The following is a 7,732-nucleotide window of genomic DNA, read 5'->3' as shown; positions in this document are numbered from 1 at the left end:
AGATACTGGGTGGCAAGGGGTTCGCATTAATAAGAACACTTCCCTGCTTCCCCGAAAAAGGGGGCAGAAAACTGGGGGCTTATTGGCTCAGGTAACTGAAAACACAAGAGGTAGAGAATGAGATGTGGCCAGATCTGGAGGCACCAAGGACCTGAATCAACTGTCTTATGTCAGTTATCTCCGCTCTTCAAGGCTGTAATGGTTTATCTTGTGTGTCAACTTGACTAGGCCTCAGGGTGCCCAGATATTTGGTCAAACATTACTCTGGGTGTGTCTGTGAAGGTGTTTTTGGATGAGATTAACATTTGAATTGATAGACTGATTAGAGTAAATTTCCCTTCCTCATGAAAATGGGCCTTATCTAACCCCTTGAAGACCTGAACAGAACAAAAAGATGACCCTTCAGTAAGAGGAAACTCCTTCTGCCTGACTGACTTGATCGAAGACATGTCTTTTCCAATCTTCAGACCGGAACCAAAACATCCATTCTTCTTGGGTCTTGTGACTGCCTGCCTTTCAATCTGAAACTTATACCATTGGCTTTCCTGGGTCTTCAGCTTGCCAACTGCAGATCTCGGCACTTGTCAGCCTTCAGTGTCGTGTGAGCATCATAGAGCATACTTATGTAAACCTAGATGGTACAGCCCACTATATGCACAGGCTGTATAGTAAAGCCTTTTGCTCCTAGGCTCCAAACCTGTACAGCATGTTAGTGTACTGAACGCTGTAGGCTGCTGTAACACAATGGTAAGCATTTGTGTATCTAAACATATCTAAACATATAAAGATATGGTAAAACGAGGGACTATAATCTTATCGGTTATTACTGACTGAAACGTCATTATGCAGCACATGGCTCTTGTGTATGTATGTGTGTGTGTATGTATGTGTGTGTGTGTGTGTGTGTGTGTGTGTATACAGCCTTTTGGTTTGGTTTCTCTGGAGAAGCCTGACTCATAAAAAAGTGTTGGCTACATTCAGGCAGAACCTTCAAGCAGCTCCAGGCTTATATTCTGTCTTAGCAATCCTGGTGGATTCTTTCTCAAATCTCAGCCTAAATCCTAGAATCGGTTCTGGTTTCCCTGCTTGGGTCATGTGCCCATCCCTGGACCAATCACTGGGGCTGGAGTTACAGGATGTGCTGATTGATTGGCTACACCGGGGAAAGTGCCCATCCCGGGAGTCAGTGGGGGAATTGACTGTACTAGAGCCACGTGAACTAAGAGTGAGCAAGGAATGATCCCTAAAAGAAAGTCAGGGTGCTTCTACCCTAAGACAGAAAGAGATGGTGACAGGTAAAAACAGACGTTCTTTACAGGGCCACCCCCCAGTTTTTTGAATCAATAGGGGCTTTGTTAATTTAGCTTGAGAGCCAGAAAAGCTAGGATGTAAATCGCTGCAACGCCACCTAGCAGGTAGTCTTGGACAATCCATTTTATTGGACAATCCCTATACCAAGCCTTCACTTCTTCATCTCTAAGTAAGAATAATATTTAGATTGGACACAATATATGTAAGCACGTAGCACCGACCTAGCATGTAATGAATATTCAGCAACTGGTAGCTAACCTTATCTTACAAGACATGAGAGCTAAGCAACAGTGGCCTAATTCTTGTAGTGATAAAACACATTCAGGCCAGTGGTTCTCAACCCTTCGTTATCCGCATATAGCTAAAGAACATTCTATAACTCATAAATGGAAGTTATTCATACTGGCACAGAGTAAGGAGAATGGTCTCCCTTAAGTTACATGTCAGAATCTCCAGAGGAAGGGCATACATTGAAGATGCACCTGCTGGTGCTGATGCACAGCTCACCCTCCCCACCCACCTTGGGAATTACCGATACACCATTAAACTGGCTTATTGGAGCATGCTGCAGCAAAATTATCTCTAGATGATGTCTCTATCCAAAAATAATTTCTAAAAGGAAAAATGTCATTCAGAATCAATGTCTACCCCTCCCCCGTGCTCCCAACAGCAGAAGGAAGATAATTCACAGTTATGCTTAAGGTTCTAATCATAACCCATCTCTGTTATAACCATGGTGGTTAAAAATGTGCCTGCTATTTTAAGTCCATAATTATTTTTTAATAGTACTATCATTTCTTTCCATGAAGTCTGTGTCAGTGAACTAGAGTTTGGCCAAAAAGAGTGAAAAATACATGTAGTCAAAAGTTGACTGATAACAGAAGTATGCCTTTTTTCTTAATCTCTGATACCAAAATGAAAGGGATAAGAGAAACCAGGAAACACAACAAATGACAACTATTAATTTAGTGGTAGCATGATTTGCATAGTAATACAGGAAATGTGCTGCTGATTATTGCATTTGCTCTGTCATTAGAGCACTGAGAAATGTTTGGAACTTGTCTGCATTCCCCACTGGTTAACACTTTTTAGATAACTAAGCCATCTTCAGTATATGAATTATTCTGTCTACCCAAATCCACAACCATCATTCAGTATATTTCCCTTCTTAAAAAACTTTCTTTTCCCCTATAAATACATATTTGAAAAAAAAGTATGGAAATCACATTCACTTTGGTTTTGCCCCATATATTTTGAAACACTTTTATTTTACCCATTTGTATCACATTTCATGGAGATTGTGGACTTGTCTACGTTAGTCACTGAGAACCCCAATTTCAGGAATTGTAACACCTGAGCACCTCCTTACATCCTACTTGAGGACATTTAACCAATAGATTTCCAATCCAAGAGAAGTTCTGGAAAGAGAAGTCTACTGGGAAATTGAGAAGTCAGAGAGGATGGGTGGGGGGGAAAAGGCAGAAATAGAAAATTTTAAATTATAGAAATATAAAATTTTACTTATATTACTAACTCAGATTAGTCCAACTTTTGGATTAATTATGTACATTTTCTATTTTTGTCCTACTAATCTTCTTAGCTAACTGGTCTACCCAGAATTTTGGGAACACAGCTTATAATTTCCTGCCTCCACTTATTCAGTGTTTGTGTCTTTTAGATGCCATCTTCCTGTTTAATCAAACTCTATTGTCAGAGGCCATTTCAAATCCCAAACTCTTCAGGAAGCTGCCCCTCATCAGTTTCACCTGATGGAGTTACTGCTGTGATTCAAAATTGATATCACCCATTTCATATCTCTTGGAACATCTACTATTGTTTTCTTTTTCTCCTGTCACATCTTCCTAAATAATTTACTTCATTTAACAAACATTTACAGAAAACTGCAGACACTGTAGGTATCAGCAATACAGGAATGATTGAAACTGACAGGCTCCCTACCATCACAAAGTTTCTTAGTTGGTTTATAATGGGATAACATCACATACACATTCATTTATTGGCAAGCATGAAAGGGGTGTGGGTGAAGCTGGGTGGGTTAGGGAAGGGAAAGGAAGAATAACAATTTAAATAGTAAAGGCAATTCTCTATTGATGACCAAGTGCCTGAGTAAATGTGAACTGGGAGATGAGTTTTCATCTGGTCTTCCCTCTGGTGTACCTTCCTTCCCACCCCTCCCTACCTCCTTATTGAGGGTTTCACAGGGTGAACAACTCTCATATTTAGTATGTATTTTTTTCTAACTTGGCCCCTAAAGGTAAGTCAACACTTCATTTATCACACAACAGAAGATGCAGCACTTAGGATCCACTCTCGAGGATCTACAAGAAGAAGAACTGGGATTGTAGTGGTCTCAGGATACTGGAGCCTAGGTGGATTGTTTTCTAAGAGAGGGGCAGCCCTCTCCAGTCTGTCAGCCAAGCTCCAAGTCCCCCTCATTCTTCCCTCCTCATTTCCACAAAGAGCATCTTTCAATAAGAGAAATTCTCATAAGCGAACTTTGCTGGAATATTTTCTTCACTTGATGCAAGTCCAGGGCATCTCCCCAAAGACCCTTGATCATGTCAGAGGTAGCTCAGAGCTGGTGAAAAGAAATCTGGGTTTAGTGGTAAGATACTCATTTTACCGTTTTCCACTCAACTGGCCAGGGTCTTATCTTGTCTTTAAATGTATTTTATTCCAGTGTTGTCAAAGAAACAGGAGAAAGCATAAGCTGCATGCACATTTCAGACAAGCCTATGATTCTCAACACAGACTGAGATCCTACAAGATCTCTTTTTCTGTTTGGGATAAGTGGCATGCCATATCAAAAAGCGATGTGCATTCTCCACCCTGACCCAGGTAGTCCTGCTATGAAGGTCTGAGGCAGTGAGGAGAACACATCTGGAAGACACTTCTGAGAGGAAGCCTCCCAGAAAATCTCCTAATCAGCGCTATCTAATTGAACACTTTTTCCATGAAAATGAAGTTCCAGGAGCAGTTCTGCTACTTGCAGAAATAAAAATTAAAATGGACCTATTCTCACACTGTAAAAAAAAACCTTCCCAATACGATTCCAAAGACACAACTCAGCGTTGAACCAAACTCAAGACATAAACATGAGCTCAGCAAAACAGCATGGAAATCAATCAATCATGTATGCTACATGTTTCAATAAATATGCCAACAATAATAAAATTTTAGGTGTGGTCTTCAAAAGCCAACGTTTCTCATATTAAATTCCCTGTAGCATTTTTGAATTGAGTTGAATAACAAAATAAAGCAGTTTGTATATTTATGGGATTCTTTTCTTCAGAAACTTTTTGACTCAAATAAAATGCATTCCATATGTATGATAACTAAGCTGCATTTCCATGAGACATATATTTTCCCCATTTTTTAGTTAATGAATGTTTCAAGGGACAGTTTTCCAAGTTCTCCTCTCACTTTCCCAAGGCAAGATGTCTTAAGGAAAACAAAACAAAACAAAGCTAGGAGGAAATACTTCATCACTATTCATTATTTATAAACAAGTATGGTTCAGATCACGAAGGAATGGCTCCATTCATCAGTTTCACCTCTCCAAATCCAAGTAAACCACTCCCCAGGCTCTTCGTTATCTGATATTCAGTCCTGATAGCCATAGATCAAGAGAGGCCCTTGGCAAAATGGCAGATACTGAAGGATACTAAAACACACACACACACACACACACACACAAATTTGCAAATGACACAACTTTCAAAAAAAATTAAGAGGAAGCAAAACAAATGGCTCTCCACCATTTTTTCTGCCCCATAGCCCTACCTGGGGAAAAAATTGTAAACTATGCTTAAATTTATTTAACAAATATTTACTGGACATCCATAATGTGCCAGGCACATGCTGAGGCCCCAAGGACACAATGCTGAGGATAGTTCTGTTCCAGAGTCCAGAGGAGGGAGCAGGTGGAGGCTCTGTGGGTCAGATTTCAGGGAGGGGAGTGTTAGGGAGAGTCCCTGGGGGAGTTGATATCTGAGCTAGAGGCTGAGAAAAAGAGAGGGATGTGAAGGTACCAGGCAGAGGGGTCAGCAGAGTGGAGGAGGTTGGGAGAAAGCAACATTTTCCCAGGTCTGCAGCTCCCAGTGGGAGGGGTGTAGCAAAGCTGAGGCTGAAGGGCAGCAGGGCCAGACCTCCAGGGCTTTGCAGGGCACACACAGGAATCTGGGCTTCATCCTGAAAGGAGTGGGGGTGGCGGGAGGTCACCAAAGTGTTGTAACCTTGCAGTGACAAGGTGACATCTGGGTTTTCATCAGGGTAGTGACGAGGTCAGGGTTGTGCTTTTTCAAAATCACTTGAACTGTGGTTCAGAGGCTTGATCAGAGTGGGGCAGCACATTCTGGAGGCCGGAAGTGTCCTTGGCAAAGTAGATTTGCCAGTGTGCAATCTCCTCGACGTCCCTCAGTGCCAGCCTCCTCGCCCCTCTCTGAGAGGCATCACTCATATTCTAGGAAGCAAGTGGATCATATGACAAGATGTCCCCCAAATGGCACAGTCCTTAGGCAGAGACCATCTCAAGAGGTTCAAGCAGCCATCTGGGACCCCTAGCCAAGGCAGGCATTCAGTCAAACCCTGGTCACTTGGAAAAGCTTGTGGGTCATCAGATACTAGGCAGCTTGCAATAGGTTGTTTTTAAGTGTTTAAGTTCCAACTTACTTATCTCTTAAAAATGCTAGGTATTTACCTTTTAATCAAATGGAATACAACCAGTACTTGAAAATATCTGTGCCTCCCTCTGCTCTGAGAGACCCCCAGTACAAGACTCTTTGCACCAAAGGCTTGCAAGAAATAGTCATTGGTTTTCTTATTAGCCTCCGGGGTAGAGGATATTGTGCTAGTTAAGAATATTATGGAAATATCCCAAAAACGGGTTAGACATTTAAGAAACAAAACCCCTAAGGGTCCCAAACCTGCTCTTAATCCTAAGAGTATCAAGTTGAGCACTCGCCTCCATACATCAAACTGGAATAAGAGATCTGTGAAAATCCTCAGATGTGGAATTTTAATTTTTTTTAACTTCTGAAGGTTAGATGTGAGAATAGCATGATGATAACCTCTTTATCTACCAGGACAGCAAAATCCAGGCTTAGGATGCAACGATGCTTACATTGATTAATAGAAACTAACCAGCCAGCAAATGCCTTGAAAGTTCCCAGATAACCTGAGAAGTGACAAGAAACAGAGACCATAAATAAAGTTAAGTGCCCTAGAGAAAAAATACACCAAAAGTGGCTTTGGTCTGTCCCACGGAATAATTCTTTTTCATGCTACGTAGCAAAGGAGCTCAATCTAGTTCTTCCTAGTTTTGTCTGGTTTACTGAAAACAAATTCCATATAGGGTTCACAGATCTTTTTTTCTACATATTCCTCTGAAGATTTAAAGCTTTGCAAAACCAGACTGTACCCAGAGTCGAGTCTCACTTTTTTTTTTAAGCAGGGATAAATAAGAAGGCAAGATCTGAGCAAACCTTTAGTATCCTCTACAGACCCTATCACTGGATCTTTTGCTAAGAATATTAAATATTTGTAAATGGATGTTTGATCATAATGCCCTAAAGAAATAATTTTCTATTTAATTTTATAAAATTCAAACACTTATTTTATCTCCAATACACCTGGAGTGGTTTGATAAATGGTAGTTGGGCCACAGGAACCTCCCTGCTTCTTGTATGTCAGAGTATTTGCTTAAGAAATACACATGGATTCCTCCAGGGCAGTTCCTATAGGCTCTGAGACATACCCCGAAGGTTAAGTGATGAGCAGAAAGTTTAAACTCCTCAAGTCATTCAGCTTTAAAATAATACCTGGACCAAATCCATCAACCAATGCACTACTCTTATAGCAAATGTGTTGTTCTATGGCCTTCCAGAGTTCTATGATCTTTCTTCTGTTGACCCTGCTACAGTATTTCTTTGGAAAACTACTTTTTCCTGCACCATCAACCCTTGTGCTTTAGTGAAGCTGATTCCAGCTCTGTATTGGGAAGAGGCCACTGACTCAGGCCTGCCAATCAGAGGATCCCATTCTCCCTCCACACTGATTGGTTCAGGGATAGGTGATGTTGCAGTCAGAGCCAATGAGAATCAATGACTCTTGCTGAAAGAGATTCAGTCCTTCATATTCCTACTGGACTTGAACCTGGCCCAGAGTGAGCTTGAGTGGCCATTTTGCCATGATGAGATGAGTCTGCTGAGAATGGAACTCATGCTCCACAAAGGGTGTAGGTGAGAGATGGAGAGATGGAGACTGAGACCAAGGGATATCATTTCAGCCCCTGGATCAAGCAGCATGCAAAATGACAAATCCCTGTACTTATGTCAATAAGTTTTATTTCATGCTTAAGCCAATTTGAGACAGAATTTGTGTCATTTGCAACAAAAGGAAT

The sequence above is a fragment of the Mandrillus leucophaeus genome, unplaced genomic scaffold (genome assembly GCF_000951045.1).
Source record: "Mandrillus leucophaeus isolate KB7577 unplaced genomic scaffold, Mleu.le_1.0 Scaffold65, whole genome shotgun sequence".
Classification (NCBI taxonomy): domain Eukaryota; kingdom Metazoa; phylum Chordata; class Mammalia; order Primates; family Cercopithecidae; genus Mandrillus; species Mandrillus leucophaeus.
This window is presented reverse-complemented; position numbering follows the sequence as displayed.